Source organism: Cardiocondyla obscurior, linkage group LG01 (genome assembly GCF_019399895.1).
Source record: "Cardiocondyla obscurior isolate alpha-2009 linkage group LG01, Cobs3.1, whole genome shotgun sequence".
Taxonomy (NCBI): Eukaryota; Metazoa; Arthropoda; class Insecta; order Hymenoptera; family Formicidae; genus Cardiocondyla; species Cardiocondyla obscurior.
In genome coordinates, this window is record NC_091864.1 from 7,400,622 (window position 1) to 7,419,567 (window position 18,946).

An 18,946-nucleotide genomic window follows, 5' to 3' on the forward strand; every position below is an offset into this window, starting at 1 on the left:
GCAATCTTGTCGTTGAAAGTGAATCTTTCCTCCTTAGCAATTTGGAATAACTAAAAGTGCCGACTGTGCGCTTTTTCATGTTCGGGCGCACCGAGAAAACGATTTCTCTCCGTCGGATTTGCTTTCCGTGCGGACCGAGAGAAACCGGAGGATAGGAAAGCAATCTCGTTAGGTAGACGCGGATCCCGCTTCTCCGCGATTCTCCGCCGTTTCACTCGAACTTCGGATATAAATTAAAAGCTATATATTTTATGACCACGGCGTACGGCCGACCGGTCGGAGGCAGGAATCCGTCTGCAGGTCCCGTCCGCACTTCCGTCCGATTTCCAAGTAGTATAACCTACTTCGTCTGGGAATATACGTGAAGCGTAATATATTTTACGAGCGACACGGAGAAACGATTAAAGTCGCGTTTTACGGTCGCGTCGACGAGCTTTTAAGCTAAAGATTATCGCTCCATACAGTCTGTACCGAGTGCGATCGACAGACCGAGACTTTAATTAATTTCTCGAGGAACCATTACTCGCCACGTTTTAATGCTGATCCGTATCAGTCACGAATGAAGCAAAAAATCAAAATGTATAATAAATACATATAAAGCATGATAAATATAAAAATCTTTTGTTTTAATAATTTTTTCACGCAACGCAAATCTAAGAACCGATAAAAGAGATTTCGAAACGATGAGCCAGCGAAAATCACTGACGTCGAGATCAACTCCGCCGCTGCATCCTTCGGATGCTCGGCTCCCGGCCGTCAAAGACGAGAATCAGAGAAGCCGAGATAAACATGATACTTTCTCGCATACGTCACGTATACGCGCCGTTTGAAAGGGGATAGAGGAGCAAAAGACAGACATCGAGCTGAAGGGTGTCACGTGCCGGCGTGTCTTCGCTCGGCACTTCTCTTTTTCTTCCTTTCCGTCTCGATCTCTCCCCTTCCGCTCGGCCGTCCCCTTTTCTTTCATTCCCCGTCTCTACTTCGCGCACATTTTTTAATTTTTTTTTCTCTCTATTTCCGTTCTTCTCATTCCCCGCCGGGTTATGCAATCCGTGAACGAGCAAGGAGGATATTTGCGTCGCGGAATGCCGCTAATTGGCCGAAAATAAATACCCATGCCAAAGAATGTTAGCCCCTTTTATCTTTCTCACTTCTTCCTCGCGCCGAATCGCTCCATTATCGTCTCGCTCTCGCGGCCGTCAGTCGTGATTGATCGACATACATATAGCCGACGAGACGTTTTACATATTTCACAATATCCGTACGCGATATCAAATGGCACAATAAAATAACGATTCTTTCATTAAAGTTAATTCTTAAGATAAACGCTGAAACCCTTCAACTAACAATGCTACATAAAAAAGTTGCGTACGCATATCTAGTTATGCGATATCTAACTATAGATATTTTTTACGTGGCGTAATGTCCCTGGCGCAGCTTCTTCGAAAAACGAAAAACCATTCGTTCGCCGTTGTCGGAAAGATAGATTAGCTAAATAAGAGTGAAGTGCCGCTGCGACTGCTTAAGTACTTAATAAATAACTCGTGCTACTGTTGAGAAAATTATGCGCGTTGCAAGGATCATTTAGAATCTGCAAAGTGCATCGGTGGATTAAGCGAGACTTGGCCGTTAATTCCGCTGAAATTATATCTTTCCGTCCTTTCCGGCCTTCCTCTTCCCCTCCGAGTTTCTCCCCGTTCTTTAAGCAGCCGCAGATTACCTCGTGTAAAACGCCCCGAAAGATCTACGATGCGACGCGACGCACAAGGTGGCACATGGTGGTTCGCAAGCAACGCGGGGAGTTCTATTTGTAACGCGCAGAAGTGGCCACAACCTGTCCGAAATAAGATGAATCTCGAGGGCAACGCCCACGCGATCTCCGAACCGTCGGTCGTTCGTAAATTTTCATCCGCGAAACGTTTCGTCGTTCTCGGCTTCGAACGCGAAGCTCGCTTCGCTTTCCGCGCCGGAAAAGCGTACTTTTCCGTCGTGACAAGAATTACGAGATCGCTGCCCTCCGAGCGAGGTGAACAGTCGCATTTCGATCGCCAGTAAATCGCGCGCTGATGGCCTCGCTCCGCGATCTCTATAGACCATAAGAAAAAGGACACCGGCACGGTCGACCAATTTCTTTTTTTTCTTTTTTCTATTTTTTTACCGAATCGCGAAATACTGACACGTACGTTCTGTATATAAAATTTTATAGCTCCAGATTTCGAGTTTTAAAACAAAGACGCGCTTGTGTAAAACTCGTTATTCTCTTAAAAAAAAAAAAAAAAAAAGGGGGGGGGGAGAGTGCTTGTACAACTTGAAAGTGTATCAGAGTGTAAAAAGTTACGCATTAGGAGTAGATTAAATGACGTACGATCTAATCGGACAAGTATTGCTTTATTGAGACCTCGAAGAAATTCGTCTTTTGCGACGCATCGGAGAGACGACGAAATTATCCGCGTCTAGTCGTGGCCCGATAAAATATCTAATACGGATAATCCCTGAAACTGGTATCGTGAAGAATAGCGACGAGACGAACTTGAACGAGCCCGTACCCCCGCGGTCTGATTTATTTCTGGATTTATCCCTTAGCCGGCTTCTCTCGCTTCGTACTTCGGGGACGCGCGACGTTTCGTTTTTATTTTATCGCGTCGCTTTGCGGAACATGTAAGCCGTTCTACGAACGACTCTCGGACGCTGCAAAGACGGAGGACTCGCTGCTTGGACGTAGGCGCCCACCTAAAAACTCCTCCGCACGTTTTTTGGCCGATAAGAATACGGAAATACTCGAACCAGTAGTGAGTTTAAATACGTATAACGTTATTTATTTTAATAATTTTTTTTTAATTCGAATCGTAATGAAAAAAGTCAAATAAAAAAATTTAATTATTTTTTAATGGCATCGATCCTTTAGGCGATCGATAGTTAGAGCTGACGAACTACATGCCGAGGAGTCAAAATACAAGGGGATGACTAAAAGCATTGATACGCGTCTTTTAGCAGAGACAACTTGATAATCTTGCTCTCTGGTTTCCGATGGGGAAACGTCGGGAGAGACGATATGGCCTCGAAATGTAAATACCGCCGACACAAATGCCCCTAGGAGAAGCACCCCCTAGGTATAGCTTGTTTGTTATACCGAACAAACGCTTCCTTTCGCCCGCGGGCTCTCCGCGGACTGTCACCCTTGTTGCCTATTTGTATCCGGCGAATATTGGCGAATCACCCCTACCTACGCCGCCGATTCGCTAAAGTATCCTAACATTTATTCGACGTATCTCTCGCCTCCAAAAACGTCATCTGCGTCTCACGGAATATTTTGATGACTTGTCATAATTCCATAAAATTTTTTTTAGTCTCCATTTCATAATTTTTATTTCATAATACAGCAGAGATAATTCCCTCTCGTTATTTCGCGCGGCAAGCGGAAGATAACGTCGCGTTCGCATCGTAAAGCATAGTCGCTTTTCACGGCACAGTTGGACAATAAAATCACGGAGCGAAGGGCGAAACGACGATACCTAGGTTGCGTCGTCGATTAAGCTTTACGACCGATAAGTTCGTTGCCGAACGGCGCCAGTCGTAAGGTACAGAACGACGGAAGACCGCGGAGAATCCACGGTTGAATTCGCGTAACGCACCTAAACCGCGCTCTCGATCACGTCGCGCAGATATTAATCACTCGCGCTAACGATCGGCATTAATTATTACGACCGCAACGGCACGTCTCGCGGAAGTCGCTCGATGATGCGACGGACGGGGTCCGTCATTAACACATAGGCGGTAATTAATTGAGGTAAATAATGGCGAGAGTTGGATTGCGAGCCGCATTTACTCAACGTTGTTTCGGTACAGTTGCCGTGAGAAATAACTGCGTTTTCCAACCGCTAAGTATTCTGGAAATTACGGAAGGAAGAAGCCAAAATGGTCGTTTTCTGATCCCGCAGTTTCGCTTGAAAATTTCATTGACATAAAGTAATAGGGTATAATACATTACGAGTGTCTCGTTAATAGAAATCATACTGCCGCGCTTCTGCCTCGCTCTCCTTCGCTTCGCAGCAGCGAGCCAAGAATCTGCGAAAGCCGTCGCGAATCATCGGACGCGATTCGATGCGTGGAAACGAGCTACGGCACCGTCGCGATGATGCACGTAATCGTTACGTGCTGATTATACGACGTCTAAAAATAAGCTTCGACCAGTCAAACTTGGAACTTGCAATTAAACTTGCCGACAAATGTAATATTCTATATAGGTACGTCACGTCGTAATATATGTTAGTAAATTAGGTATCATTAGACGCTTTTAATTGGAATTATACGTATTATGGAATTTAATAAATATTTCCTTTCTAATAAATCGTGTTCTCCGTTACAATCGGCATATTTGTCGTAATCACATGCAACAATCATGCGTGCGTGATACATTCTGAAACAGATATCCAATGAGCTGCGCTTGCGTTAGATATATCCTAGCGATGCAACGTCGGTGACAAGGTGTGACAATAATCGCGACGCATTTGTGCACGTAAGCTGAGAGGAGGAGAGAGAGAGAGAGAAAGGGGAGGAATTGCGCGATCCGTTGCTGCATAAATATCACCCGGCTCATCTACTAGCAGTATCCGACTCCCTTCCTGGACGGGGACGAGCGCATTGATTTATTGCGACAGCGTAAAATACGCGCGGAACAGACCGTCGTCGCCACCACCCTTCGCGCGTAACACGTGAAAACCCTACCCCCTGTCCGGCGCGGCCGAGGAGTTTTAATATTTTTCTTACGTCATAATGAAACCGTCTCGTTTACGTAACTCCATCGACAATACAAAAACGGTCAAGATGATAAAACACGAACGAGTCCTTTCTTTTTACCGCGAAACAATGTTCAATGACGCGGAATCTATTATTAAAAAAAATAAAAAAGAGTATTAACTATTTTTCTTTAATATCGTACGGTTCGTGGGTTTAAATGTAATTATTCGAGAGAAAATAAAAATTAAAACATTACAAAGCTAAATGAAAACTAATGTCGCAAAAAAGGGTATTAAAACATTAACCGCGAACCTTATTATACCAGGAAAAAAAGCTAGGTAAAACCCAGCGGAGCCTTTCGTTGCGCGAAATTTCCTTCAACTAATTGGATGAAAGCAGCGAGGGGTATTGTACAGAGCGAATGGCGTGGTTAGCGATGTTTCGCTGCCCCCTGACAGGTTAATAACTGCAGACTGCAAAATCGGTACGGAGGCAGAATTTTCTAAGCCAGAAAAAATTTCACGTCCGTGACACTCATTGACAGCCTCAACTTTCTCGCTACGGAAACTTCATTTATCTTAATAATATTATTTAACTACGCAACGAATAAAACACCGTTTTATCTTAATCTCTTAATAGAAGACAAGATTTTGTAAATTAATGCGAGAATTTTTCAACTTTTTACCAATCGTGCATACATACATTTTTTTGTGTAAATAATTATTATTTAAATTATATCGTCGCTTGATTTTAATGACCTGCTATCTATTTATACGTATCTAAAATTTCAGATTTTACAATAATATCGATTAAAATAATATTTCTGATATAATAGTTATTGTCCTTAAGATTTACGATTTACGACGCGATTTTTTTTTGCAAAGATCAACAGCCGGTGGCCACGCAATGTGTCATAATGCTTATTCGGGATCGATTTTCCGTCGCACGACTTTCAAAGAAAGTCTCAAGTCCGACGAACGTGCTCGTGACACACGCACGTTTTCTTTCCCGCACGCGAGACGACACTTTCCGCTTCCACGGAAACACTCCCGACGGTCAGCTGATCCGAAAGTTTTCGGAAAAAAAATCAAGCGTTACCTATGACCCAATCTACTTAACTCTACAGTCTGCAACTAAAAATATTTCCGATTATTTTTATCGTATAAATTGTTTCACGAAGCTGGTTTTACGAATTAGTAACAATCGAAGGCTTCATTATTTTTTTTAATAATTAATTATAAATTAATCGAGATCGAAGGAGAGTTTCAAGTACCCGGGGTCTTTGTGTAATGTATGTTTTCTGCAAAGAGACCCCGAACACATTAGATCGTCGCAACTGCGGGCCAACATATGCGACGGATGCGACAGAAATTTCGCGTCCCTTGCCAACTACACGTTCCGGAGTAGCCAAACTTCTGCCGATGTGTTTAAAAGTCAACCCGATTATACGGCTTCCTCTCTAATTCGCCACCTGGCTAACTCTCGACGGCCGTCGGCAATCACCGTGATCCCTATTCAACTTCCAGCGTTTACCGTTAAATTTAGTTCGATCTGCCTTTCAGATATAAATTATAGATTTTCATCTAGATATATTAAGTAAGTTTGGCTGCTAATTCCAGATCACATTGTCATAAAATATTTTCTTTTTAGTTACGTAAAAATACAGATTTACATAAATATTAAAAAATAAAAAAAAACCGTAAGAGAAAGCAATACGGAACGAGAATCATTGCGACGAAGCGATATATCACTGCCAATGTTTTTGATAGCTGGCGGGTCCATGGAAAGGACTAGCACCTGAGACGACGGGCTACAATCGGTCCCAAAGGAGTCGTGACGAGACGACAGGATCTCTCCCGCGATCACTCGTCTTGGGGTTCGCGTACAGGGGTTCGCTACCTATACAATGTCCCGAAATTGACGTATTATCTCCGACGGATAATATTTGCGCTGGCAGGCCTCGCTGAATATTGTATTTCGCGCACCAGATAAATTTGAAGCACGCCGAGATTTATGTGCATTTAATTGTAATCTAATTTACAATGCAATTCGTTGAAATGGCAATATAACATTCGGAATTATTTTTTTCTGTATAGCTCGAACCAAATTGAGTCTTGCTAAACGCGAGTTTAATATTTTTCAACGAGAACGCGAAACGTAAAATTCGTTAAGACATAATAAATTTCCCAGATTTTTCAGCGTGATTTATCGAAACGTTCCAGCATATCCAACTATTGTACTATATCGCAGAAGTTTGCATAACTACTTTATTTCTGAAATATATCGCGCGCCTTCGACGTTTTTTACTTGGCACATCCCGCAGCCATATCTTTCTCGAATTTCTGCTGTCCAATTCTTTCGATGGTTGTCGGCGCGAGGCAGAGGACGATAAATTCTCGGAGGAGACCGAAAATTCAATAAAAAGCATCAACATGAAACACCGTCGATATAAAATCTATCGTCTAAATATACATATAAATCAACGATAAATAAAATCTATTCGCAACGATAAATAATAAAAATTGATTTCGCCGTTATCGTAATTAAAAAAAAAATCCCGAGTGGAAATCAATTTCCACCGTTACCTAATAATTAGCTAGCCAATTAGTGGCTCATCTCGTGGCTGTCTAGCAAAACTGTCGCAGCACCGAGCCAAAAATGTAACACTCAAAACGTACTAAATACTAGATAATTATTTCTAGCTAATAACGAGTTAGAAAAGCTAGATATCTAAACATTTTTTGCCACGCAACGCTCGCTCGAATGCCGAATCCGTGGAGCCCTGGAACACGGTCCGCGCTGGACAGTGACCAGACGATCGATATAAGATGATTTATCGCGTATTTAAACGCGGAACAAAGATAACGTCTAGATGAGCGAAACGGAAAAGGCGAAATTAATTCTGGTTAAGAAACATCTGCGGAAAAGGGAAATTATTCACGCGGGATTGATGTACACGTCGGAGGTGCTGTGCGAAGTTGTAAATTCGCCGTATAAATCGCACGTTGCAACTCGTCGCATCATGCCGCACAGCCGGATAAATGCAGTCGCGGGAGAGAGAGATACCGAATTATGCACGGTGTTACGGCATCCTCGTGCGATGCAGAAAGTAACGATATTACGCGACGTAATCCACCCGCCAGTCTAGCCGCGATTGGTCCAAAGTTGCGGTTTAAGCTCGCGACGACGCACGAGAGACATACGCAACAATGTGCACGAGATTTGCGAGGCGTCTGTGGCATTTTAATTAAGACGTCCGCGCTCATAAACTTAGTAGGCCTTAGAAAGTACTTCGTCTCAAGCAGAAACGGTTCTACAAGCCGTTAAGCTACTTGCAAGCAAATTCCTGCTTGCACTGTCGAAACCTTGAATTTGATTGCCATCGCGACGGCTCTTACGACATGCAAACGCATGCGAAAATACGCACTACATGGAATTTGACGTCGCGGGTTTGCTAAAACGAATTCAAACGACCGTGCAGATCAATCACTCGCGCGAAGGAAACTCCCCGGCTCTTCGCATAAATTTTCCCTCGCGCGATCTTTGTAGCAAAGCAAACAATATTCATATCCAGCCTTCCTTTTCTCGTTCGACATCAGATTTAGGCGGCGAGCGCGATGATTTACCGCCCGACGCCTGCAACGATAAATCACCGGGTGCCCGCCACCCCCTCGCGGAACGAGAGAGAAAATGCATTCGCGAGGATCAGGATTACAACTGCGCACGCACAAAGCCGCCCGCGCGATTCGCGCAATTTAACTCCGGAATGCGTGACGCCAGTCGATTTGACCTAGCCACGAATTTAAACGCGAATTCCAGATTTTGGTTGCAATCCCCGTTAATACTAGGACGAAAAATGTGACCAAAAACAAAGTGCCATTTCCACGTAGAAATTCTTTTTAATTTAATCGACGAATAATACGGTATACCTATCTATTATATTAAAAATTAAAATTAAAATTAAAAAAAAAAAAAAAAAAACAATAAATATTAATTCGACATCAGATCGGTGCGCGTCAAAATGAATTTGCTCCTCTTACCCTATCATTGAAAATATAAAATAATTATAATCCGTCCAAATTTCAGACTCTCGCGATCTTAATCTACAAACGATTCGATCAGATTTAATATGACTGCGTTAATGGAAGAGGAAATAACGAGAGATCGTAACCACCAAGTCGGTCCTCGTGACAAGCGCAACGCGCCGTTCTGTGGCACGCGTCGCGCTCGTTCGCGCGTAACCGCAGTTGCATCGAGCCGCGACGAGAACCGGCGAACGGGAGGAGAAACGGCGGCTACTCGAACGAACGGCGGAGGTAGAGACGGAGAGTGCAAGAAGGACCAGAGGAAACGACGAGCGCCGGCGCGACGTTCCTCTCTCGTCGTCGCGGGTAAAAGGTCCAAGTCTGCGTCGCCGCCGACGCTGCGAGACTTCAAAGGGACGATAGAGCGCCGCTATAGAGCTGGTCCGCGTTTCTCGGAACTCCCGTAACCGTAGTCGACGGGACGAAGAACGTCCGCCGGATTTAGAATGAATTATCGGGGTATTAACGTTGCGCGCGCGTGTATACGGATAACGCGCGATAAATATGACGGGATATCGTCGCCGTTCATTGCTAGCGACAAGCGACATCCGGACAGACGTGTTTCTTCGACGCGACGACGACTGAGAGTCGTCACGGCGTTGTCGGACTTTGATTCGCGAAAATTAACGAGAAAAAGAAACCTCACGACGCGTCTCTTTATGAACGTTGGGACGAATAATTTAAAGTTCGTCCATTCGAACGAAAAAGCACAGCTTTAGAAACCGTGTATAATCGCGATGCTCGAGTGTGACTCGCAAATAAAAAAAAATAAAATAAAATAAAAACACCGATTGCAGAAAGCTTTACGAGAATCGGTCGAGCGGAGAGACTAACGAGACTTACGACAACGATGAAATTATCATGAGATCGAAACACGTGTGATCGCAATTTTAGATCCTCTCAAAAGCGCGTCGCGGGGATTCATCTTTCAACGATACGATAATTATGTAGATGCGACGCATAACTCATTATTCTAATTTCATCCGCGCGAGCTACCGACTTTCAGCAAGTTCGCATTCCGCTCGTCATCCGGCGATTTCTTTTAATTTTTTTTTCTTTTTTATAAAACTTATCACTGTAACAAAATACTTTTTTCCCCGCCAAGCAAAAAAAGTTATTAAAAAAAAAAAAAAAAATTTATTAATAAAGACTTGAAACTCAAAATTAAGTCAAATCGCGTATGTGCCTCAACTTTATTGTGCATCACGAGAAAGATATAATTTGCGCATTGTGCCAAGACTTAATTTGTATCATCCGCGAAATACAGCCGCGTAAGAGAGCGGTATCCCGAGGGCAGCGACGCGAATAATTTATGGAAACGGGCAGACGAGACAAATAGACGAATCGAGACCGCAGGCGTTGCGTATATAGTTGAAATCGTTCGACAAAGTGCATACATCTCCGAAGGTACATGCGAACAAGACGCGCTGCACCTTGGGCTATAAATCGATCGCTGCCCTCTTCGCTTCTCTCGTACGCGATTGAATTCGATGTATGCGTCTACGCACGCGACGCGCAAAATATAAGTAGGCGTGCGTGCGAAAACGACCGACGTCTTCCTTAAATAAAAGTTCTCTTTCTCTCTTCTCTATCTTGCACGCACGCGTAACTCTCGGTCGGATAAGGCGGCCGATAAGGACTTTCGAAACTCGAGAAATCCGACGTCGACGGGTCTCTTATATCAAACACTCGACAAGCTCGAGAAAACTTTGTCCCCGAACTTGTGAGATATTTACGGGGATGACTATTTCGCGTCCAAGTCACGAAATAACGAACACTCTTTTTCCCCAACTACTTATCAAACGTTACAACAGCTTTGATTTCTCGCAAAAGAGAAATTTTCGCCGCGAGCAGCCGGTGTGATCCTGGTACAAATTATTAGTTTTCTGGGATCGAAAGGACGACATTAGCAGTCGCGACGTCAAGTGTCCCTTCGCGGTTATACCGTCTGCATAAAATTATTACCGTATCGACCACGTCCCCGAACCGCCCAAAGTTTCCCTGGCGACCACGGGGTCCGTTATTTATGCATCTCAATCAAACATAGTGGTGAACCCTCTCGTACCCAGCCAGATTTGCTGTAATAACGACCTAACACCTTACAAACCGCAGACGTCCATTAATCAGAATTTATTTCCTCCCGCAAATTATGAATTCTTCGTTCTCTCGTTTTTTTTTTTTTTTCTACGTATTATTATATATGCAACGAAATAAAATACATTTTTATCAGCTCGATTGCTTGAAACAAAATATTTTATATTATTCATTAAAAAATAACGCTTTTAATCAAAGAAGGGATTTTTGTCTTTTTATTTTTGAACGATCGTCGGTGGAACAGCGTGAGGTGGAAAGTGCGCTATATAAGACAAAGTGGATGCCTCGGATCAGCCTCGTTAGTGATACTATGACAAATATACACGCAAGAGTCGAATTAATTCATTCGCGTGGCAGTTCGGATTGGCTCCGACCATTCGTTACCCGGGCGATTTCCCGCGCGAAAAGTATTCATCCCCGCTACTGTCACGATTCTAATTCCGGTGATTTGTAATGAAATGAAATATAGGTCTCTATTTTGGAGGTGCGCAGACAGATAATTCGCGGAAGACTGGTAGCCGTCCTACAGAGATTAAACGAGCTAAAGAGATTTAAGTCGAAAGCGGGGAAAATAAGACGCTTCCGTCAGCGACAAGTTGCTAACTACCTTGCGAAACGACATCGATCAAAGAGTCAAAGTATTTTTCCATTAATAAACTAGTTAGTAAAAAAATAAAATAATAGAATAAAATAAAAAAAAACATTGTACATACTAGGTGTAATCAAGTATCACCTACGAGCAACGTCAAGTATCGCTTTCAAATTCTCCACCTCTGTCAATAAATATCAATTAATTATTGTCGTTTAATGAATTTTACACGAATTAATTTCCCACGCCCGAGTATATCGAATTATATTCGAATGTGTAAATTTAATCTCAAAGCCCGGGTAATAAGTAAACACGAAACGTAATGCAAATGAATGTGCTTTCACGTCGACAAACGCAATTATGCGACTAATAATTTTATCGGCGCGCAGACAACAAAGAATTTTCGGTAAAATAAATATGAAGGTAAAACGTTAATTCCGTGCTAAGTGCAAATGCAAAGTTGATTAGCAGATTACAGCTGCTTTTCCACGGTATGCAAATTCGCGGTGGCCCTATCGCGACGCGTCGACCGTCGTCCTCGTCGTGATTACATCCCCCGCGCAAAAACACAAGGAACATATGCGGCTGTATGAACGAGACGTCTCAGAGTTCTCGGACGCACGCGTCAGACGGCTAAAAACTTTTGGTCGCGGCACATGTCTCGCATGTACTCACAGGTCTGACCGAATAAAACAAAAAGGGACGCGGTCTTGTTCGCGGCCTATTATTAGTTTAATTCAAGACTAACGAGTCGCCTTAAAAAAATATTAAGTCCAAGGAATAAGCAAAAGCAAAAGTGCGAGGTGTCTTTGCGACGCCTGGCGTCGTTGAGAGATATTTATTCAGAATGGCTTCGTTTCGGCGTTAATGCACGTTTTAATCAACAACATATCTTAATCAATCTCGCTGCGAGCTTTACATGACACACGGGGTGTCGTATTAGCGGTGCGCTTCGAGCACGCCGCAAATCTCGCATGAGCCTCGGATATTAAACCATTTCTCGCGCTTAGCCGCGTACCGCCCGCGCGCATTACCGCGAGGTATGAAAATCCCGCAATGTATGTACACGACGTAGTTGCGCAGACGAAGCCCGGGCGTTTAAATAGCGTACCGTGCAAAATCATCGTCGACGTCTCGCTGGGATTGATTACCCGATCGCGAAGCATCGAGTACAGCTCGAGCGGGTCGCATAAAAATTCGATTCTCGACAAATAAAAATTGCCAGCCTCTAAAACTTCGAAGATTTTACTTAAAAAAAAAAAAATTTTGGGGCGTAAGATAAATAAAGATCAAATTAATTTATTGCAATAAAAAGAAAATACCATGAGAGTAAATCAGCGCGGTGTGACTGATCGTATAGCCTTGCCATATCTCCGGCAAGTAGTTTTACCGTACTTTTTGCTGACTAATAGCTCCGCCTGGCACGATAGGCCTCCATTAAGAAGTTATTACCGAGTTTTCCATAAATCATAGTAACTCCCGGCCAATCCCTCAGCACGAGAATACAAACGAGACTACAAATAAGTACGTTCGAGCGCTCCACGTGCGCACCCTTTCTACATCGTAATTCAGGAAGATGCCGCGATTCTTAAGACGCAACCCTTGGTACGCCCTTACACGCAGTCCCTCGACTTTCACGTATCGTTATTTTCCCTCAAATCATTCGCGTTGCAAAGATTTTTTTTTTCTTAAAAATGACTTGGCAATTAAAAGCTTTCTATTCCATTATTTATCAAATTGCATTTCAACGTGACAGATGCGCGAGCGTCTCGTTATCTCTTGATAAAGAGATAATAGATTTTTTTTTTTCATATTTCAGAATTATTCGACGGCTCCATGACGCAAATCTCCTTTTCTCTCGGTTACATTTTTCGCGATTGTGTGATCAACGAAATTCCCCGAGGATTATGATAATCTCGAGATTATCATGTTGAAGATCGCAGCTCGCCGAGCAAAGTTTCTGAATTTTTTTTCAACTACAAATTGTATTTCAAATCAGCTGTCGGTCGACGGAGCCTCGGTGATTTGCATTCTCGTACTAAGTTCCGGCAAACGCTGCTAACAAATATTCCGAAGCTGGACGTTTAACTTTCGTTTCCGTTACGTTCACAAGTGTCTTATTACCTTTACGAAAATCTTTTTGATCCAAGCCACGTCGATGAAATAAACGCCGATGTTCGCGTTGCCCCTAACGGCTAATTATCGTACCTGAAGCTTTAATACGGTGGGCGCGTGTTGCCAGGTCGTTAAAAACGAATCCGATCCTTTGGGATGTCGACATCAAAGGCCGCCAAAGACAACGTTCCGCTTTCCGCGGCTCTGTTTCGTATTGAGAAAACGGGCGGGGAAAACCGCTAGACACGCATAAACCAACAACACTCGACGATACCGTCGTCTCGCGTAATATATACCTCGTAACTTGCTGCATTTTGCAATGGAAGCAACTAATTACGTATATCGTTCGCAGGTGAGCCGAATGAATCATGGTGTTGTCATTCTGCATTACTCACCGACTGTTCTTCTATTTTTAAACTTATACTGATAAAACGGCGATAAATTAAAGAAAATGCGAGGGTGACGCGAATCTAATTCTGATTTTGTCAAATCGTCTGAACTTAACATAAATTGAAACGACAATTTTTAAATAATGTAAAAAGTATACATATAATGAATTAGTTTGTTATCAAAAAAATTATTTCAGTCTAAAATAATTTCGTCAAACGTGTACTTAAAAAAATGTGATATAAAAGACGAGTTACAGGTTGATTCAACCAATTTTTAGAGCGCTTGCGAGAAGCGTAGGTGTGAAACGACGTAGCGAAAGTGGCGAACATGCAATGCGGACTATTTGCGCGAATTTAACCAGTCATAAAACTGTCTTGTGTACTTTTATCGCGGACATAAAGATGAATTAAGGAATGAGTGCCTTCGGGTGCAGCTTTCTGTTTGTCTCTCTTTCTCTTTCTTCTCTCCGTCTTCGTGCGTTTGTTCGAACAGACCGATAAAACGACAGACATCGAGACGGATCGATTTTAAGACGTTTCTAGAGCAGGGAACGAATGACGGACGAGGAAAAAGTAAAGATATAAAACGAAAGACAATGCCTCGTATTTTCGCCTTCATTTGCCGGCCTATTCGGATCCTAAGCATCGTCTGATCCTAGATTTATGTGACTGATACAGAGACGATATTTACTTTCAGAGAATCAAATTTGTCAAACTGTATTTTAGAACATATCTAATCTGTGCGATCTAACCACCGGCTGCGAAATCAAAATAGCTAGATAAATTTTCATTCGGCGATAAATCGCGCATCGAGGCGCGAGGAAACGCGAAAAAGTGACGGACTAGATCGGCAAGTACGATTTTTCAAGAAAATTGCGGATGCCCGACGATGGCCGGAAAATAGAAGGGAGAAACGATATTTGAGAAAAAGGTCAGCAATTTACGGACATCCATCGACGTCGAGTGCCGCGGTGTTGAGGAATACGGCCGTGCGGAGTGTGCGGTATCCCGACCGCGTACGGTCATTCCTACATGTATCGCAGCTATGCGGAATTCTAGTCCCCGGTGATTCCTCTAGCCCCGCTTTTCCATCCCGGTCCATTCTTCTTCACGATTCTAACCCTCATTTCGACAATGGCGGTGAAATTCATCGCGATCGTTCGCCAGAAAAATACCAAGGCGCTCTATACCTCTCTTTTTTCCCCCCCTCATTCTCTTACTCATCCTGTCCACTCCATAATCTCGTTTCTGCAAAACGCGTCTGCATTTCTACGGGACGAATGAAGATTCTACGATCGAGAACAGGAGGCGATAAAACAATTCCCGGCGGGCCGCGATTCGATTTATTTAACAGTTACCGGCGAGCGAGAAAAATCTGATGGCGATAAAAGTGATATCGGTAACAAAAATTGTTTTACAAAACGCTGTAAACTGTCGATTATCAGTTTCGATAATAAAGCCCACGATTAGTACTCCGATTATTAATTTTATCTAAGCTGAGCCGCTTCTAATTAAATGTCGTAAAGACTCAAAAATAACGAGAGAAAATTATTCTAAATGTAAACTAACGATAAGAGTTGTCAAAAATGGTTGGACGTAAAAAAAAAATTTTTTTTAATCATAAAGGATCTTAATTGCTGCAAGATTTCCAAGATCACAAGCGGCTTTGTATTTAACATTATTAAATGGAGTCAACAAGTCACATGCGATAGCTCCTTTGAGCTTTAAAGCCTTGCGAAACTGTTAATCCTCGAGAGGGTTATCGCTTATAATTACACCTCGCCGTTAGACATTATCCAGCGTGGCGCATTCGCTCTTTCTAACCCTTTCCGGAGAAGTCGCTGAGCCTTAACGAAGGATAATGTCAGCCGGCTGCCCCGGAACATTAGCAATTATCCGGAATCTACGCAAACCCATCATTTACCTGTACGCTGTATTAACCCTTTCAAGACGATTATTTTCACGGTTTAATTCCATAGACGTTGTCGTCAGTTTGTCTCTTTGACCGATGGGTATAATTAATTGCGAGAAATTTTCACCGAACGTCTGTAATTTACGCACGTAATGACATTACAAATGTCAGCGCATCGCGTATAAATCGCTAATGTATGAATAATTAATTTAATAATTTACAATCAATTAGATGAAAATTCATCGTACGCGGCAATTGCTTTGTTATCAGTTACAGATTTATTAAATGATTCGGCGACCGTGGTTTCCAAGAAATATTAAATGATATTTTGTACTAAAAGACATGGACTCGCCGGGTCGATCGTATCGATGGCCTACTTTAATAATCGCCACGTTGCTTGCAAAACACGCAAAGCCGTAACTCGAATTCTCACTACACTTCGAACACCTACGGAGCTTAATTAATTATTAGATTGTCAAAAAAGCAATCCGATTATATCATTCCAGTCAAGTAGCATGAATAATTTATGCTAAAAAAATAAAAAAAAAAAGAAACCCCCCCCGATGTAATACAGCGTTCGTCTAAAAAAAATTTTGCAACGACCATCGCGTATTCTCCGCGCTTGGCAATTAATCAAGCTCGCAAGTCAAACAGCCTAATGAACCGGGTATGTGCGTGATCAAACTACTAGACTGCTGCTTCTCATCTGAATAGTTGACGAAAAAGAAACTCGGGAAAAAAAAACCAAGATTTTAGTCTCGACGATACATGGTCAATTAATAAATCGTCAACATAAAAAAAAAAAATTATATTACGCGCAAATATAAATTCTAAAAAAATTAATAACTCTAATTTACTCCTGTTACTGTAACGTGGCCTTCTTATTTATCGAAATCATATTCCCAGATGCATCCAAATGTATTCAAATTAATTGTACGCGGGATCGATCGCGGACACTAGCGAAATCCTGTTGTACCCTGTTGATTGCCCTGTCACTTCAAACCGATGCAAGCGAATCGATCAGTTTCCCTTCCCCCCCGCAAACCCGACACTCATCCTCCGAGAGGATTCATCAAGAAGCATCTCGACCGTTCGCGCAATCGATAAGTCATCGCGTATGCATCTACGCACATACGCGTCCTTCGTCAGAGATTTAAATTCGTAGTTATTTAATTCGGGTCAAATTTCTTATCGCCAAATTTGTGCGCGTAGTCAAATAAAATTTGCGTTATATGCTCCTACAGTTTTACGAAAGAAAACCCGGAAGGATTCCCCGGGGCCTATTTCTTTAAAAGCAGCCCATCCAAGAGTGAATCGAATAACTTAAAATGAGGAAAATGTTCAAAAACTTACCCGACAAGAAAGAGACGGCCGCACCGTGAATCAAAGATTCCTGAAACAAAAAAAAGAAACAACACAATATTAGAGAAGTTTTTTAGAGCAATATTACGGTATTTCACCGCTCTTTAATCCTTAAATGCGCATGTTTTTTTTTCACCACTGATTTAAAGCCGCTTCGAAATTACGTTGCAAGATTACGATGTATTAAAGAGACTCGTACATTTTAATACATTAATGTCCGAACATTTCACACGCCGTTCGTTTCTGAAAATCACGGGGCGCATATTAATACCCTGTACGCGCCGTATGCTTTCCTTTGACGACACCGGCATTAATTTAGTTCGCTGAATGTTGCAAGTGATGTCACTGCTACAGTCGGCGGGAGAAAGGTTGCCTCGGTTCAACAAGATATCCTCGTTCCTAATGCGGAAATGTTTCGTCGACTTCGCGTGACCCCGCGCGAATTCTCCACTAACTTTCCTCGACTTTGACGTGCAACTACTCGCGTTATATCTTCGTCGTCCGATTCATAATGAATCCCTAACGAACTCGGTGAAGAGGAACGCGGATTCATCTCAATCAGATGTTCGTAAGTTACCCTTTGAGGGTATCAACCGAATTTATTCGTCCCGCGCAAGTGTATTTGTCTAAAATTTCAAATCGTACTTACTCGCGTTACTTGAATTCACGCACGTTATCTCAGAAAGTAAATTACGATCCTCGGCTACGCTTTCATTTCGCACCGACGCGTTGCCGAAAATCGTAAAACCTAGAAACTTTAAAAAACCGATTCTTACGCACTTTTCTCAAGGAGTTTTTAAACGGTTATCGGAAGCCCGGCGGTATTTCACGGCGAAACTTCTCGACGGGAATTCCTGTTTAGTAGATAGCTGGAAAAATCTCATCTCAACCTCGTGTTTCTAAAAACTTACTTATTTTACAAGCGAGACTTAAGAAGTTTCTTACTAGCTTCTGATGTGGCTTTGCGGTTTTACACAGACAGAAAAAAAGAGATTCGCAATAAAATGTTTATCTTCGAAATTAAATAATATCATTAAAAAGATAATATCTCAAGCCAATTAAGTTAGAGTTCAGTGAAAGTAAAAAATAAAATCATAAACATGCTAATCAATTAATGTATATACGTAAAGTTGAGAAATGGGATTTTTCTTGTACGCGTAGATAAGTTCGACTGCAGACAAAGGAATGCGAGATTGATGACGTCTTTTTTCCGCTCTCTCACGAATCCTCAGAGTTGGCGAATACGTCGCTTTGAATTCACGAGAAGGCTTTTTTGCCGGCTTTATTGCGATAAGATGCAAATCGGTCGGGTGGCTATTCATAAGTCATCTTGTACTCCCATTAGGAAATCGAACCGCGGTGATTCGAACGGCGCCATTTGATGGCGCAATCCCGGTCATTAACGTATGCACCACGCGATGCACCGTTGCAAGCTGCACGATAGACCCGCCGATGTAGCAACGACCAACACATTAAAGTCGGCAAAAACAGAAACGCGCTATAATAATTTAAGATAATCGAAAAATTAAAGAAACGTGCTAACGTGAAATTTAATAAAAAGAAACACGCTATCGTCCAAAGTATTATTTTTTTTTCTTTATTATCGCTAGGAAATTCAAAAGATTATTTTTTAATTAAAAGAAAAAAAATTGCGTAAAAATCA

The 18,946-nt window shown here is 42.4% G+C and overlaps 1 protein-coding gene across 5 annotated transcripts in view; it reads right to left on the reverse strand.

Annotated features, from left to right (window-relative positions):
- Window positions 1-18,946, reverse strand: part of Bsk (mitogen-activated protein kinase dJNK) — an 83,265-nt gene that overhangs the window by 23,192 nt on the left and 41,127 nt on the right. For 4 of the 5 annotated variants that reach the window (XM_070664563.1, XM_070664549.1, XM_070664582.1 and 1 more), the window contains one exon: window positions 17,275-17,314. The gene's annotated coding sequence lies outside the window, so the exon portion shown is untranslated. Of the gene's footprint in view, window positions 1-13,713; window positions 17,209-17,274; window positions 17,315-18,946 lie in introns of those variants that run through there. The other variant, XM_070664573.1, reaches the window with a different exon arrangement.